Source organism: Pongo abelii, chromosome 6, assembly GCF_028885655.2.
Source record: "Pongo abelii isolate AG06213 chromosome 6, NHGRI_mPonAbe1-v2.0_pri, whole genome shotgun sequence".
In the NCBI taxonomy this organism is placed as follows: Eukaryota; Metazoa; Chordata; class Mammalia; order Primates; family Hominidae; genus Pongo; species Pongo abelii.
The window spans coordinates 109,832,011-109,850,850 of record NC_071991.2 but is presented as its reverse complement, the minus strand read 5'-3'; the positions used below and the strand labels follow the sequence as shown (position 1 = coordinate 109,850,850).

At 37.6% G+C, this 18,840-nt stretch overlaps 1 long non-coding RNA gene across 2 annotated transcripts in view; it reads right to left on the bottom strand.

Annotated features, from left to right (window-relative positions):
• Positions 1 to 18,840, bottom strand: part of LOC129060453 (uncharacterized) — a 160,300-nt gene that overhangs the window by 22,699 nt on the left and 118,761 nt on the right. Inside the window, exon 9 of one of the 2 annotated variants that reach the window (XR_010140909.1) lies at positions 4,852 to 4,987. The exons of the other annotated variant lie outside the window; for it this stretch is intronic. This is a non-coding gene — a long non-coding RNA (uncharacterized LOC129060453). The remainder of the gene's footprint in view (positions 1 to 4,851; positions 4,988 to 18,840) is intronic. 2 annotated transcript variants of the gene reach the window in all.

Genomic DNA, 18,840 nt, shown 5'->3' with positions numbered 1-18,840 from the left:
CCAAAGGAGCAAAGAGCCAAGACAGCCCCTTGGAGAGAGAAATAAATGAAAACCAAGCAAACCGTTAAATTGGATATCACTCAGGAGTTAGGCAGAATGAAATAATTCAGTCTTGGGACGACGGGACAAAAACCAGATGAAAGCAATAGGGATTTCGAGATGACAAAGGGTACAGAGAAGTCACAAGAGCAAGGGAGAAAAGCTGTGCACTTTTTTTGTTTCCTGAAGTAGAGTAGTGCAACTGGTCTGATGAATAATCAGGACTTACAAAGTGTAGTTATAAAGTAACTTTATTTCCCACTGTTCCTTTAAATTTGGTAGGTATGGTTGTTCTGGCAGGTTGACTGAAAATTCAAACTGTTTCTTTTTTTTTTTTTTCCCAGGATATGTTTTGAAGATACAGTCTCACTGTAGTAATGAGAATGACAATTTCCATGTAAAGGGCAAAGATTCCAACCTTGTCAAAATTACAGCTACTCTTAACTCCTCTAGGTGGGGAAGGAAATAGGGATAGCTGCTTTGTTTCTTCTCTTTCTTCTTCAGCTTGCAGTCTTTGACCCCTCAAGGGATAGAAGAGAGGTGGAGGGGAGGAAAGAGGCATAAGGAAGGCAGAAGAGTTTGAACTTCACTAGGGCCATGGTAACCTGGCTCCGGCAGACTGCATCTTCTGATGTTTACAGTGGCATCCTGCACTGATACTCCTGATACTGGGGATCTCCCACCTGTATGCAGTTGCTTCTTTACCTTACTCTTTCCATGGCTTTTAGGAATTCATTTGATACCCTAGCTTCTCTGTACTGAGGTTGGTTTGCTGTTCCAGGTGGCCCTCATGGGCAGGACCTCCCATGGCCATATACTGGCACTCTATTCATGGCCCTCTGTGGTCTGTGGGAAACCCTCTCACAACCTTTGCCCTTGCAAGTCTGGGCACCCATGCAGACCCACAGCTGCCTCTTGAACTCGTTTCTCAGCGCCTGGCCAATGCTGTGGTCCTTCTGGTTTCACGGACAAGAATCAACACCAGTGCACTGGGCCTGCCAACTGCAGGGCCATGTACCAATCTCTCTGAGGGCCCAATTAAATCCCTTTCCACTGGGATTTGAGGGGAGGGGTAGTCACCCCATTACCCCCTCCCAGTGGGGGTACTCACAGCATTATAACAACTCTCCAAGGAATCCTCTTTATGAAACTGCCTTTCATCTCCAGCTCCTGAACTTTTTATAACTCCAATGTGGGTAAGGGATTTCGGAGTCATATGAGTTGTTCTTGACCCTCTTCTTTGGCATTTTTCTTCTTTGTCTGACTTACCACTCTTTCAGTTACCCTTTTTTTCCTGAGAGTCTCTCACTTTGCTTAAACATCCTTCAGCAATAACTATTTGAAATATAGTGGGAAAAAGATTCTTCTACCAACAGAAACAGAGAATGTAAGATTAATCAGAAATATTTGAGTCTTATAAGAAAAGCATAACTGCACTAAAATATAGAGAAGATTACTAAATACAGAGACAACTTTTTTTAGGGAATGAATAAATATTGTAAATATCTCAGTTCTTAACAGGGTAGTAAAATAAGTTTAATACAATCATAAGTAAAATGTCAGTAGTTATCTACAGTCCAAGTGTTTTGAGTTTTTTCCCCTATTTTCTGAAATTTTGACTATAAATTTGTTTAATCTTATACCCTTAAGAATAAAGTTAAATACATCAAGGGAATCAAATCATACTGAAGGAATCATAATGAAATGTAACAGTCCCCTATTCCAACATTTCTGACCCAAGTCCCACTCCCAAGAGGAAACCAATATTATTTCTTATGATAATCAACTCCATGTCTGTAAATAATGTGTTATTTTATAATTTATAATGCTGTCTTTTTCTAAATTTGTCAACTTTAGATATTATTAATGGCCCACTATGATAGATGAGGGCTTATTTCACTTATACAGTTTACTCATCCTTCCAAATGGTTCTATAAAATTATTTCATCATTTTAATATACTCAAAACTCTATTTCTTATTTCCTCAGTTGTGGACACTATCTCTTGACTCCCCTCCTTTTATGATGAGGGAATTAGTACTTCTGGTCTTTCCTCACCTTTTACTTCCCCTACTACCACCAACTTGTGACTTTAGTCTCTTTGGTAAACTAACCACAGTCAAATCTGCTTTATTTAATGGTTGATTCTAAGAACTAACAATTCCATTAGTATGAATTCATTATATTGTTCATAGCATAGCCAAATGTGCTGTGACTACATTTCCTCTTTTGTGTAACCTTTTTCACCTGAAGTTTCTGATTGTCTACCTCATCCCACCTGAAGTCCTAATTTGTCTTATATTCTTCCTGAATCCCCATTAAATTATATAATGCATGGAATCTTGTTTTCCCCAAATTCCTTCTCTTGGATCCCACTCTGCCTCTTCTAGTCAGTACCATTTATTCTCTAGAGCTTCTGCAAGGCTGCCATCCTAGGACTTCCCTTGATTATTTTCCTATGTTGGATCTAATATTTCCTGGACCCCACATCTTTCTCTTTCATTTGCTCATTTTGATTGATTGGAACACTTTACGAAGCAAGTTCTAAAGAAATGACGCATGGAACGTAAATGTTCTTGTACCATGTTTGTCCCATAGAGTTATTATTCTGTTCTCTGTCCTTGCTGGTATGACTGGATAGGTAATTCTAGTCCATAGAAACTTAAAGGCATTGCCCCTTATTGCTCCATTTTACCGGTGGTCAATATCCTAGTCTTTTTTTCTCTACAGAAGCTTTTATGATATCCTCTTAAAATATCTTCTCTTTACCTTGGTTCTGAACTTATAACGGTTTGGGGCATGGGCATATATTGTAATCATTCTTAGCATTCCATAACAAGCCCTTTTCATTTGAAGATGTGTATCTTCCTAGAGCTCTGAGAATTATCTTCCATTATTTTCTCTTTTCTCTATTTTCTGTGTGCTCACTTTATTAATATCCTACTACTGGGATGTAGGACTTAATTTTTTTTTTTTTTTTTTTTTTTTTTTTGCTGCTGTTCTGCATTTTGGAAGATTTTCTTGGGTTTGCTTTCCAATACTTCTGAGATTTTTTTTTTTCTCCAGCAATCACACATTTAATTTCCAAGAACTCTTTCTCATTCTTCATAATTCCTTTTTCATGATATGGATTTAGCATCTTAGATTTGTCTAAATGCTAATTAGAGATTTTTTTAAAGAATATTGTAGCATTTTTAATAGCAAAAAAAGTTTTCTTAAAGAAGCAAAATAAATGTTTACAGGAAAATGGATAAACATATTTATACATCCATTTAAATGAAAAATTTAGAGCTCTACTGACTGATATAGATAAATCTCAAAAACATACATACTGTTTTTTTAAAGTTGTAAATACATTAAGCATGATACCATTTATATAAAATTTTAAAACTTGGAAAGCAATGCTATATGTTGATTTTGGATACATATATAATGAAAGTAATATTTTAAGAGAGTAAGAGTAATGTAATATTTTATAAAAATATACATGGAAATGACACATAAATTCAGATTAATGGTAAGAAGTTAGAGATTTAGAAGACGGTAAAGAAGACCATGAACTTCCTTTTTTTTTAAAATTATACTTTAAGTTCTGGGATACATGTGCAGAAAGTGCAGGTTTGTTAAATAGGTATGCACGTGCCATGGTGGTTTGCTGCACACATCAACCCATCATCTATATTAGGTATGTTTTCATTCATAAGTGGGAGTTGAACAATGAGAACACATGGACACAGGGAGGGGAACATCACATACTGAGGCCTGTCGGTAGGCGCGGGAGATAGGGGAGGGATAGCATTAGGAGAGATTTTTTAAAGTTCTCTTTGGATTTCTGAATTTCCTTTGCTTCCTTTGGCATTTGTTGACATTCATGCTAGTTTCCCTCAGTTTCTCTTTTAAATTCCAGGCTTTTCTAAAATAGCTGAAGATCTTTGGCTACCTATTCATGTTTAAGGAGGGAGTAATAAAAAGGCTGGTATATGTGCTGCCTAAGTGAATGCTAAAAAGGCTGATTTAAATCTCTTTATCCATAGTGGAAACTGTCAACCAGAGGGCTTCATATTTAAGTGAAAGGGTGGGAAGCCAGCTTTTATATTATGGGGATTTTGCACATGCCAGAAAAAGGCAGGCTTTACTCTCAAGTATGAATACCTACATGCCCTTTAGAGAACTGTGAGGTTTTTGCCTGGAGAGTAAAACACCTGGCTATAAGTACATGAGCATAGGGGAGAAGGGCATTTGGTCGATAGAAAGATCTTCAATTATTAATTGCACAAATATCAGCCCCACTTCTTAACTTCTTCCTCAATTTACCAGCAATCTCTGAGGCCTCTCTGGAGTTGTGCTCCATGAGGCTAGATAGGACATTTCAGAACCAAATGGAAGTTTTAGGACTGATAAATATATCTTAAATTTTAAAATAAATTACTGGATGTCACTCGTGTGTTAGGGGAGGAAGGGTATCTGGCATAGGATATCAGAGCCCGTAGAAGGAGTCCACAAAAAGGATGGTCTGACATGGGCTGAGGAGGGCATCCACACCAGCGATAGAGGTGGGATGATGATGAGAGATTGTCTACATAAAGGCGGACTTACAAATAAGATCATGGGGAGTAGGTTCTTCTGTTGAAGAAAGAAATTGCAAATATGGAAATGGAGAAAAATGATCCCTAAGGTGTTGGATTGAAAGAAAGTATCAGGTATATATAGAAACGAATGTTGATATAAATATGTGTAACCGTGTGTGTGTGTGTTTTTTCACATATATTTGATAGATCTGTCTACTAAAAGGGCCTGAAAGCAATGAACATACCTATATCTCAGATCTTAGCTTCTGAATGTTATTCTCCACCGAAAGGAATAAGGGCTCCTTGGAGAAATAACTGATTACATCTGAATACTTTCGCTGAGGCAGCAGAAATACAAGGTGAGGTTGGAATATGTTAGTCCTAGAAAGGAAAAAGTGTTCAAAGAATGATAAGAAACAAAAAAAAAAACACAGAAGTTAGTTTGAAACAACTCCCAGTGGCCAGAGATGGGGAAATTGAGTATCAAAACAAATAATTTCAGTAATGGACTATAGCCCATTGAGTAATATAGGAAATAATGTGCCTATACTGATAAATAACTGTATAAATGAAAACTTTGAAGAACAAGATATTTACATTAAAACTAAGTAAAGAGGCATAAAAGAAGAGAAGAAAACAATACTAAAGAAATACTGGTTTGATCCAATAGAAGGCAAGAAAAAAACAACAAAGGAATGAAGAACTGATAGGATGAACAGAAAACATAGCAAATGCTAGGTTTACATTTAATCACATTGATAACTATATTAAATGAAATTAGGCTAATGGCTTTAATTAAAAATCAGATTATCAAACTAGAGTTTCTCAGTCTCAGCACTGTTGACATTTTGGAACAGGTAATTCTTTGATGCAGAGGCTGTTCTGTGCATTGCAAAATGTTTAACAGTATCCCTGACCTCTACCCACTAGATACCAGTAGTACTACTCTCCTCCCCTTCACTTGTGATAACTAAAATTATTTCTAGATATTGCCAACAAGGAAACTCCCCCTTATGATACCGTCAGATCTTGTGAGACGTACACGCTATCACAAGAACAGCATGAAAAAGAGCTGCCCCCATGATTCAATTACCTCCCACAGGGTCCCTCCCACAACACATAGGAATTCAAGATGAGATGTGGACGGGGACACAGCCAAACCATATGCCCCATGGTGGGGGTGAAGAAATCACCCCTGGTTGAGAACCACTTGACTAGATAAAAACCAAAATCCAATAATATGTTGTTTAGAAGAAATACATGTTAAATACAAAGATATGGGTAGTTTTAAAGAAAAGGATTCAAAAAGATATTCCATGCAAATATTAAAAATGACATAGCTACCAGGCATGGTAGCTCAGCTACTTGGGAGGCTGAGGTGAGAGGATCACTTGTGCTAAGGAGTTTGAGATTGCAGTGAGCTATGGTCATGCTACTGCATTCCAGCGTGGGTAACAGGAGAACCTGTCTCTAAAAAAAAAAATTTTTATTAATTTTTAGCTGATGGGGCTATGCTAATATCAGACAAGGTAGATTTGAAGACAACATTACAGAGATAGGTAGATCCTTTTATCATCATGAACTATCTCTATCAAAGGGACTAAATGTGCAAGTACCTGATAACAGAACTTCAAAATACACCAAGAATAAGTAGACATAAAGGAAAAACATAGACAATTTCATGATCATATTTGACAATTTAGACACTGCTCTTTCAGTATTGCTAGAGCAACTGGATGCAAATCAGTAAGATAATAGACTACTTGAACAATGCTATCAACCAACCTGACCTAAATGATACCTTCACAATATTACACTCAACAATTGCAGACTATACATTTGTTTCAAAGTCACCCAGAATATTCACCAAGAGCATATGCTGGGCCAACAAACAAGTATTATTAAATTACAAGTGACTGCAACCAAACAAAATAATATTTTCTGACCATAAGAGAAATAAATTAAAAATCAGTAATGAAAAGATATCTAGATAAATCCACAAGTGTTTTATAGTAACATACTGCCAATAAAAGTAGAATATTTCTTTAGATCGAAGACTTTTTTTTGACCCATAGGATTTTCTTTGGGCCAAAGAATCACAAGGGAAACTTAAAAATATTTTCAAATGATGTCAAAGTTCTTCAAAATAATTGGGTTTTAAAGTATCCCTGATTTGCTGGTACTTTAAGCAAGTAAGTAAAGCTAGCACTGATGCAGGATTATTTTCATGCCAGTACGTAGAATATAGAAATTCATTTTTTTGCTATATGTACAAGTTAAGTAATATCTGAAAAAAGTTTGTCAATTAATGTATATGTAAAGGCATATTTTACTGTTGTCTTTTTACTTTTTTTAATCTTTCACAATATCTAACATCAAAAGACACTGGTTTGATTGATATTTTCAAATAGCCTCACCAAAAATAATGCTAGTGGAATGAAAATAATTGTGTATGAAAAATTTTCCATCAGTTGACAGGCTTCTTTGAAAAAAAAAGTTTTTCAGAACTTTCAAATGCCTTAAAAATATTGATGCAAGATAAATTTGCTAATCAACTCAATATTTTTTGATTTTGAACAACTGTCAAGACAGATACAGTATTTTTAATAGGTGTGACAGTTTTCTTTCAGATGATAATTATAAATTTTATAAGATTTATATTTATCTTGTTTTATTCTTTAAACAATTTTTTTGACTTTTTGAATATCTACTTAATGCTAAAATATGTTTTTTCTCCTTCCGACTTTTATTTTATGTTCAGAGGGTACTTGTGCAGATTTGTTCCATGAGTAAGTTGTGTGTAGCGAGGTTTGGTATATAAATGATTTCATCATCCAGGTAGTGAGCATAGTACCCAATAGGTAGTGTTTCAATCCTCATCTTCCTCCCACCCTCTACCCTCAAGTAGGTCCCAGTATCTGTTGTTCCTTTGTGTCCATGTGTACTCAGCGTTTAGCTCACACTTATAAGTAAGAACGTGCAATATTTGGTTTTCTGTTCCTGCATTAATTCACTTAGGGTAATAGTCTCCAGCTGCATCCATGTTGCTGCAAAGGACATGATTTTATTATTTTTTATGGCCATGTAATATTGTGTAGTGTACATGTACCACATTTTCTTTATCCAGTCCACCATTGATGGGCATCTAGGTAAGCTCCATGTCTTTGCTCTTGTGAATGAGAAGTGCTGTGATGAGCATACACATGCATGTGTCTTTATGGTAGAACAACTTATATTCCTTTGGTTATATACCCAGTAATGGGATGGCTGGGTCGAATGGTAGTTCTGTTTTAAGTTCTTTGAGAAATCTCCAAACTACTTTCTGCAGTGGCTGAACTAATTTACATGCCTACCAACAGTGTGTAAGTGTTCTCTTCTATCCACAACCTTGCCAACATCTGTTACTTTTTGACTTTTTAATAATAGCCATTCTGACGGGTGTGAGATGGTATTTCATTGAGCTTTGATTGGCATTTCTCTAATGATGAATAATGTTGAGCATTTTTTATGCTTTTCAGCTGTGTGTATGCCTTCTTTTGAGACGTGTCTGTTTATGTTTAAAGGCATGTTTAAGATGAGCAAATCATAAGATTTTGCTAAGTATCAATATATAGTCATGTATTGCTTAACAATGGGGATACATTCTGAGAAATGCATCGTTAGGTGATTTCCTTGTTGTGTGAATATCAGAGTGTGCTTACGTAAATCTAGATGGTATAGCCTGCTAAACACCTAAGCTATATGATGTAGCCACCATCATTGATGTGCTCCACCCTTGACCAAAATGTTGTTATGCTGCACACAGCTGCATAAAAAACTTGAAGCCATTTTTCAAATCCAGGGACCCTGGTGTCCCCCCTTGTGGAGCATTATAGAGTCACAGAGGATAAAACCTCCAAAAGAGAATGAACTCAGAACTTTCCTCACATGAAACCATTCTCTCTACTTATTGTCAGAGTATGATGTTTCAATTGAGTGTCTACTCTGACTCTAGAAAGTGATTTTCATCCTTGGATACAGTCACTGATGTATCTTGTCTGACTGTGACCATTTACTGTGGAGATACAGCTTAGCTTATTCTGACACTTCAAAATTAGACATTCCTACCATAGGCTGGTTTTGACAACTTTGCCCTGGATACGATAAAAGTCTTCCTGTTATAGAACTTCATCAAAATCTGTGACTGCCTGTGAGTATTTCCTGAACACCTGTAGTTCTCTCTCAATTATTTTTATCTGGCTTATGCAAATCGCTGCCTAGAATCCCAAACAGGAATCCTGCATAGTACATATATTCACTTAATCCTGGTATCATACTTGCCTGCTCTTTAATTGGTCATACTTGGTATAATAGATGTGAAACCCATTCTCAAGCCCAACTAGCTTTGGATAGCCAAAGAAAGAGGTCATCAAAACCATTTAAATGGTTTCCTTGCATCCTTGGGCAGTCATTTACCCTTCATTTTTAATCTCATACTTATAAAAATGGAAGACTAAAGAAGGTAATAAATGTCATGTTAACATTTAGTTATTCAGAACAGAGAATAAAGAAATTCAGTGTTATTTCATAAAGAATTCAATGTTATTTTGTAAGTCCAGAAATTGTTGTTTTGAGTGCAGTGTTGGGATTGTAGAAAATTATGGTTATAACTAATATTTTGCATATAACGCATTTCCAACTAGGAATGAGCTTATAACTTTAGCTAGCATGTGAAAAGGAATAATTTTAGTGATGGATCCTAATCAGGATAAAAAATTGTTAAGTCTATATCTAGACATTTCACAGTGAAATTGCAGGGAAAAAAAACTAAAGCAAATAGATTTTTTTATTATTTATTTGTTTGTTTGTTTTTTGAGACACGGTCTCTTTCTGTTGCCCAGGCTGGAGTGCAGTGGCATGATCTCAGCTCCCTGCAGCCTCCACCTCCCAGGCTCAAGTAATACTCTCGCCTCAGCCTACCAGGTAGCTGGGACAACAGGCATGAGCCACTATGCCCAACTAATTTTTGTATTTGTTGTAGAGATGGGGTTTCTCCATGTTGCCCAGGCTGGCAAATAGATTTTTAAAGTAACAGGTTATCTTCAAAGTGGCAAAATGTACTCTGTCAGCTCTGGCTTAGCAGCAGCAAGAAAAAATCAAGGGGCAACAATTATATAACCAATATACTAAAAGAAAATAATGACTAACATAGAATTCTATGCCCAGCAAAAATATCCTTCAGGAATGAAAATGAATAAAGACATTGTCAGTCAAAAATTGAGAGAATTTGCTACCAGCAGACTTCCAGGAAGGAAATAGGCATGCTGGGCAGAAGAAAAATACCAGCTATGCAGGCAAGAAAGAATATTTTAAAAGCCACAAATTAGTAGATAAATCTAAAAGAACATTGACTATGTAAAATAATAACAGTAAAATTTTGTGGAGTTTAAAATATAGAGAGAATCAAAATAAAGATCATATGTCCAACAATAGTATATTAGTTGTATTTTCCTACTAGAGGGTTAAGGTACTCATTTGTCATTTCTAGGGTAAAAAAATGGCATAGTTTTCAGACTAACAGGAAAAAATAGAATTTAAAAATCAATCACTTCATAAAAGGCAAGAAGAGAGAGAAAACAAAACAGAATAGGCAGGACAAATAGCACAGTAAGAAGATTGATTTAAACCCACATTTACCACTTCAAAACTTTTGAGGATGATATATAGGAGTGTATTAGTCCTTTCTCTCATTGCCGTAAAGAAATACCTGAGACTGGGTAATTTATTTATTTATTTATTTATTTATTTTTTTGAGATAGAGTTTCACTCTTCTTTCCCAGGCTGGAGTGCAATGGCGTGATCTTAGCTCACTGCAACCTCCGCCTCCCAGGTTCAAGCAATTCTCCTGCCTCAGTCTCCCAAGTAGCTGGGATTACAGGCATGTGCCACCACACCCAGCTAATTTTGTATTTTTAGTAGAGACGGGGTTTCTCCATGTTGGCCAGGCTGGTCTCGAACTCCCGACCTCAGGTGATCCGCCCACCTTGGCCTCCCAAAGTGCTGGGGTTACAGGCGTGAGCCACCACTCCCAGCCAAGACTGGGTAATTTGTAAAGAAAAGAGGTTTAGTTTGCTTATGGTTTGGCAAGCTGTACAGGAAGCATGATGCTGGCATCTGCTTGGCTTCTGGGGAGACCTCAGGAAACTTACAATTATGGTGGAAGGCAAAGTGGGAGCAGGCACATCACATGGCCAGAGCAGGAGGAAGAGCGAGAGGAGGGAGGTGCCACACACTTTTAAACAACCAGATCTCATGAGGACTCACTCACTATCATGTGGACAGTACCAAGGGGATGGTGCTAAATCATTAATGAGAAGCCACCCCAATGAGCCAATCACCTCCTAATAGGCCCAGCCACCAACACTGGGGATTACAATTCGACATGAGATTTGGTGGGGACACAGATCCAAACCATATCATGCAGTATGACAGAAAAGAATGTACCTGATTTAGTTAATTCAATTTGCCTTGCCCTAAGAACTTTTTAATAAGTTCCCATGCACAGAAGTTTTTAAATGGTCACTTCTTGGATACTTTAGGTACGAAGAGAGCACCAGCAAGGCCTTCTGTATCCATCAGATCTCTTAGTCCTCATGATGATCTTTCAGGACCTCTAAATTGTGTATCCCCAATTTAGAGGTAAGGATTGCCTAAAGTTGCTCAGATAGTAAGTGACAAAAACAAGATTCAAACCAGGTCTAACTCAACTCCAACACACATCCCACTATGACAGTTAGGCATTTAATAGCATAAAGTTTAGTCATGATGTTCAAATATATCCTGAGTTCTTAATTATTCAGAAGAAACAGATGGACATTTTGCAACAAACCTTTCTTTAAAAAATCCCTGAGATTTATTAAGTTACAAAATAGGTCTTCAAAACAAATGTACTAAACTTAGCCTATAGTTCTGTACACAGCTACTCATATTCAGGAATTTATGGAGGTGTTACACATCCTATATTTTCCCCATATTGTGGCCCACACTGCATATGCATTTCAGGTCCTGCTTAGATCTCCGTTTAATTCTGCTAAGAACATGCATTCATTTCTTGTTAAAAGTATAGTTTTCATTTCTGAAATGATTTATAATAGAAGACAATGTAATTACATTAGAAGACATTTTAATTTTCAAATTCATTTCCAGCTAAGATTTGTGGAAAATAAAATCTAATTTATGCTAAAGTATATCAAACCTGCTGATCAATTCTCTTTTAATGACTTCCCAGGAAGAAACTGATGTTGGCTATAATTCTTTACATAGCAGTTATCTTTCAACCATATTGCTTTTGAAAAGTACCAATCTGTTTTTATGCTTCAGAAATGAAGATTGCATTAACTATTTTCCACAAAATGAGAACTTTGCCCAAACTATTAAAAAGGGAGGCTTTGGTTGTTTTCCTTCCAGTCATTTATTTCCAGGTACATTCACTTTTATTTCCTTCACATTTTTACTATTTGAATCCTAATGCCTTCTATACTGACTTGTTAACTGTATTCTAATATTATACACATGAAGTGATGGTGGCTTGTTCCAAGATCTTTACAAGAGAATAAGTTGGAGAAAGAAAATTCATTGCTAGAAAAGATAAATGGATGACATATTGGCCCCTAAACCCTGTTTCTAATGGAAAATCCCATGCAAGAGATGAAACGTTACTAGAAAACATGAACCGCTTATGCCCAAGTTCTATCAGCGATTGATTTTTAATGCCTGTGTTCATCATTTATGAGCTCTTAGTATTCTTTACATATATTTTAAATTAACCTTTATAAAATGAACTAGTTATACTGTGACTCTCACTGTATCATCTATATAAAGCATCTCAAAGAATAATTCACAGAGGAGAAACAGAAAGCTTATGAGCCTGTGGTTTTGTAGTGCAAATTACTAAATGTCAAATGTGGCAGCTATAAATGCCACTCTATTTGAAATGACCTTAAAAATTGCCAACATATTGTGAAGTATACTTTTGGAAAAATCAAGATTACATTGCTTTATTATATTTCAGTGGTATCTTTCAGCCAACGTTCCTAGCAATATAATAGTGAGGCCATCTGCATCACAATATATTTATTATTGATAGAAAGATATGAATTTGGAAATTGCTGCAAGTCAAAGCAAAGTAGATTAAAGTGAGCCAAGCACACTAGTTATCAAGGTGGGTTCTAGAAATAACAATTCCACAGACACAATAAGCAATCCATTGAGATTCATAGAGTTGTCTGGAATAATTCTTTTAAATATGAAGTTAAAAAGCAAATGGAGGCCGGGCCCGGTGGCTCACACCTGCAATCCCAGCACTTTGGGAGGCTGAGGTGGGCGGATCATGAGGTCAGGAGTTCGAGACCAGCCTGACCAACATGGTGAAACCCCATCTCTACTAAAAATACAAAAATTAGCTGGGCGTGGTGGTGGGCACCTGTAATCCCAGCTACTTAGGAGGCTGAGGCAGGACAATCTCTTGAAATCGGAAGGCGAAAGTTGCAGTGAGCTGAGATTGTGCTACTGCACTCCAGCCTGGGCAACAAGAGTGAATCTCCATCTGTGTAGAAAATAAGGTTTGAAAACAGGATTTTATAAGCCTGCTTGTAACCAGTGGTGGGGCAAAACTGTTAAATATAGCTTTGTTGTTACTGGAACCAAGTTAAAAATAAATTGCCAGAAGCTGGTTGATTTAAGAGATGTTTTTGAACTTATCACTAGAGGATAGCTATCATTGGCTAACAGCCAACCTCTGTTGTAAGCCCTTGACATATGTTAACTCATTTAATCTTTTTCACAATCCTTTCAAGGAGGTACTATTATTCTTATTTTAGGAATGAGAAAGTGAGGCAGAGAGGTAAAATGAGGTAAAAATAATTCACCCGAGATCACCAAGTAGGAAAGGGAGGGGTCCACCCTGGGTGATCTGGCTCTGAAGCCTGATTCTAACCACATATGGTAAGCTCTCTTCAACTGAGTGTTCGAATCAAGTGGCAATGTTCTTTCATTAAAGGCATAGACGTATATTTGGAAGAATTCTAGTATATGTGGGAGGCCTTGAAGAATCTTCAAAATTGAACCAATCATTAGTGGGACTATCGAACTTTCACTGGATTCTTCCTGCTCTAACTAAAAGATTAACCCTGTAATCTGCAAACATTCAGCCCCAGACATTTAAATTCTTACTAAATACTCTATGTTATCTCATTTAATCCTCATAACAACCCTATAGACTAGAGTGGATCTTATTTTCTCCATTTAAATTAACACATCACATGGACTTTTACAAAATGAGGGTGGACACCACAAATATAAATTCTGAAAATGCCAAGGGATTTATATATTACTATATCCTTTTTATAGATTTATGAAAAAATTTTGCTTAAAAAACCTAAGACCACAAATACCAACATATCTGATTCTGTAAGAATTGCAATGGAAAGCAGTGCTATAGAAGAACAAACTAGCACAATAAGTTAATGTAAGAGATATATAGGGTAATGATACTTGGGTAATGTGGAAGTTGGGTTGGTTCATAGACTGTTTTTTTTATAGTTAAGGACATTTAAAATTGTAGAATTATAAACCTCAGCAGAAGAAAAAAAAAAAAAGACCTCAGCTGGGCTGCTAACATTAGCCTTTTTAGCTGTATTCTAGGAAAATTAGAAACAAGAGCTCTCTCCCCAGAGAAGTGTCCCAGGCTGCAGCAGCTCAACTCCAAACAGGTTTCACTACCTCCTATGCCCACTTAGAGGGAGGCTCCACAGGCTCTAATCTCTAATCAAACATGTTCTCTGGCCATGCTTGAGCGTCTACCAGCCCTTTCCTAATTAAATTTTGTCAACATTTCTATTCTAGTTCTTTGTTCAATCTAATATTCCCTGTAGTGAATTCTGATCACACTGAGCTGCCTGCCCTAACAAGCCATTTTAATTCCCAGGCACCTGTGATTTTTTTTTTTTTTTTTTTTTTTGGTGGTGGTTGTTAGTGCTCTGGTTATCATCATAAATAATAAAATAATCACAAACATGGAAAAGATTTTTATTAAAGGGTAATATCTCTCCTGGCATTGCAATTTTCCATCCACCTTCATGTTTATTTTTTCCATTGGTCTTCACCTGGTTTGGGGTGGGGAGCAGATATCAAAGTCACTTAGGAAAAGCTTTTAAATAATTCGTACCCTCCTACTCTTCCCTTCTGCAAGATTATGTTTTGTTGAAAACAACCATTTTTTAAAAATCAAGCATAACCTACATTTCCCCAATTCCTCAAAGTTCTTAAACAAGAGTTTCAAAATCCTTAGGAATTTATAGACCTTTTTATTTTTTTAAGGCAGGGAGGAGGGCTTTATGTTTAAATGTACTTATATAACAAGCTTTCCTGGCCATGAGTAAAACAACCTGTTTTATGTTAAGCACCATCACATAACAAGATATAACAATATATGTTTTTGCAGCAATTTTAAAGTTTCTTTCATTTCTAAATTGAAAAAGATACTGTTAATTTTAAAATTTCAGTTGAAGGAAAAAAGATAATTGAAGACCCCTTCTTGTGTTAAGGAACCATAGATTATTCAATAGTATTCTCTGAAGGTTCTCAAAATAAAATTATTTCCATCCTGATTTTAATTTAAGGGAATCTTAACTAGCACTTTTACTTTAAATATGTACTTCCTCTGTTGTTCTCTCTTCTCTATCTCCCAAGTGGCTTTTTCATCCAGAAATTGGAAGGCACTACACCTTTAGGCTAGTAGCCTTTGGGTGAATGAAAAACAGAGCTCAGACTGAAGAAGTGTTGTGTGTGTCTGCTCAGACTATCTTTCTTCCATCATCTCCTGCTACTAATTCTTCACCAGTAAAAGTGTATATTCCCATCCCCACCCCAAGGTTAGATAATTGGGGAATTGTTGGGAGTCTCTTATTAGTTGGCACAGCTGAGTTTTATTTATTTATAATTTATACTCCATGTATCTCCAACATATTTGAGGTGGTCAACAATAAAACTAGTATGTCCATTATAGAAATTAAAAGTAATCTTTCCCCTTTTCCCAACTAATCCCTGCGTACACCCCCCTCCCCTCCCCCACAATAATAGAAGTAAAATCTAACTTTGATTCAGCCTTGGTTAAAATGATAGGAAAGCATAAGTTACAATAATATTCGATTATTTCTGATCACCTCAAGAACATAGGAAACAAAAATATTGGATAGGTGGGGAAAACATTTTATTTAGAATTAAACGAATGTGCCAGTTACTAAGTTTTTGTTTCTCAGCATCAAACCTATCCATTCTGTGCTACATAATGCTGGAGTTGAGACTTTACAAACTACATTCCAGCTGGCTCCCTCTTAAGTTCTGCCAATTATGGTGATGACAGGAGGTTGTTTAGAAGGACAGCACAAGGTGGAGACAGGAAGAAAGAACTACTTGCTCTTGCCTGCTTCCTCTTCCTGGAAGCATCAGCCCTACATTACTTTTTCGCCCTAAGAAGGCAATTCTGCTCCCCAATGCTGCCTCACCCTGAGAGGGCAAGTCCTTCCCATCACAACTCTTATAGAACCAGCCTTTTTGCACCTTGTCAGAGACACAAAAACTAGCTATCTAAAGACCCCTTTTTAGAGATCTGAGTTTCAGAGCTTCTTGTCTCCAAGCTTCCAAGTTTTAATACAAATTGAACATCCCTAATTCAACAACCTGAAATTTTAAATGCTCCAAAATCTGAAACTTTGAGGACTGACATGATGCCACAGGTGGAAATTTTCACAGTTGACCTCGTGATGGGTCACAGCCAAAATACAGTCAAAACTTTGTTTTATCCACAAAATTATTTAAAATCTTATATAAAATTATCTTCAGGCTATATATGTGTATATGGAACATAAGTGAATTCCATGTTTAGACTTGGGTGCCATCCCCAAGGTATCTCATTATGTATATGCAAATATTCCAAAATCTGAAGAAAGCTGAAATCAAACACTCTGGTCCTAAGCATTTTGGATAAGAAATACTCAAACCTGTATGTGCAACCTCTTCCCTTTGTTCCCCCAGCCCTAGGAGTGGTATCCGCTCCTGCAGTTGCTTTATGTTTCCTTTTTGCCTTTTTAGCCACCTAACAACTTTATACCTAATTAACAATTCCTTATGTTATATTTTCTGTTAAATAAGTGGTATGACTGCTATATCCTGACAGGATCTTAATGGCTACAATGGATAGAGGCCATGTCTCTTATTATCTTCACCTATGTGAAGCAGCATGCCTCCTAGATAGTCACTCTCTCTTCCAGAGCTATTAATACAAAGATCTTCCCATGATAGTCAATTTTTGTTAAAGTTTCTCTAACCACACTGGAACCAAGAAAAAAATCATTTTTTTAAAAAAAAGTTTATTTTAACAAGGAGGCATGTAAGACATTATTTTATTCCCTTTTTTATTTTTGGCAAAATATGCTTATTGTAAAAATTGTAGTTTGCTCCTTTTTATGGTGTAAATGAACTTTGTTAGACCTATGACTGCATGCATTATATGTGGGTCAGAAAAGCCAGACTCTCGGTCTAATTTTTCTATTTGTTAGCTTGGTAAATAAAATGAAGATGGTGGTTGTAGCAGCTTAAAAACTATACCCAACTGGAAGTCTGGATTATTTAATGATTTACTATTGGAAAATTAAAAATAAATTTAAAAGAATGCTAGAAAGATCGCAAGTTCTATAAAGAGAGATCACTGGGAGCCTGGGATTATATTCTCAAATGAAATTTTAACTTTAACCTCTCTGGCAAGCCAAGGAAATAATCATTGCTTTTATGTACAAGTAAAGAAGTGACATCATCAAAATTGCTGACAAGCGATGCTTGATACTCATCCCTCCCACAAGAAAGGACCAAGGCAACAAATAAACAGCTAAGATTTTACTGGGATGTTGAAGGGAGAGTGCTGGTGTGCAGCGAGGGAGTGGAGATGCACCTGTGGTGATTCACTGAAATCCAGGAGGGCGGCATGGAGGTACCTGGTGTCTGCAACCATCTCCCCTGCTCAGATTGAATCTGCCAGGAGTCAGGAGGAACTTCCCATTTCAGGGGAAAAAGTAGGCAAAAGATCCCCACCAGTCGCCATTGCCACCACAAACACTCACAATTCTTACGACACAAGAATCACATGCTCCTTGCAAGCCCTGAGCCCAGTCTGGAGAACTGCCAGGAATTCATGCAGCTGCATTGCCCCAGTTTAGGGGCATGACGTGTATACTTCCCACCCACCACTCACCCTCTGCAAGACACGCTGGTGCAGCACAGCATCATGAGAACAGAGCCACCTCTGTAGTGCACCTTGTTCTGAAGGCCAGTAGCCACTGTTCCTCTCCAATACTGGGGCTTCATCTTAATTTCACCAAGCCTACACATGTGGCTGAATGCCACAACTCTATCTGCACAAAGCTCAGGCCCAGGGTAGGCTGTGACTCAGGTCTTGCACAGCAAGGTAACCCACCCATCCCTGCCGCCACACTGCCAGCTGAATGAACAGTCTGGCAGTCCCACCCAGGGTGAACTCAACCTTGAGCCAGCCAAACCACTGCATGCCCCCCTCAAAGTAGGAGAGGCATCCAAGCCTCTGAACAGCTAATACATACATCAGGCTGGTGGAGCAGCTACACACTTCTGCTCAGGACCTGAAAAATAGCCCTGTCCCTGTAGTGTCCTCCCACTCCCCAGCAGACATGCCCCTAGCCTGCCCAATGGCCCTGCACCTGCAATCAAGATCTGAGACACAGTCCCACAGTCTGGCTTCTGGTGGGCACACTCCTAGGCCAGCCAAGCAGCTTTGAGCCCATGACCTGGACCTAAGAAACAGTACCCAAAGGCTACCCTGAGCTAGCTGAGCTGCCTAACACCTGTGTCCCAAAATTGAGAAACACTCTGGTGGGTCCCCCTTCCCCAGAGCAGACACACCCTTAGGCCATCTGAGCAGCCTTGCACCCATGTCTCAGGCCTGAAAAACAATACTGTGGGCTGTCCCTGGTAGATATACTACCAAGCCAGCTGATCAGCTGTGTGCCTACATTCTGGACCTGAGAACAATTCCACAATCTACTCCTGGCAGGCATGCCACAAGGCCAGCCAACCAAATGTGTGCCCATGATCCCAGCCAGAGTAATAACTCCATGGCCCCAATTCCAGTGAGCCAGACACAAGGTGGCCGAACAACTATGTGCACA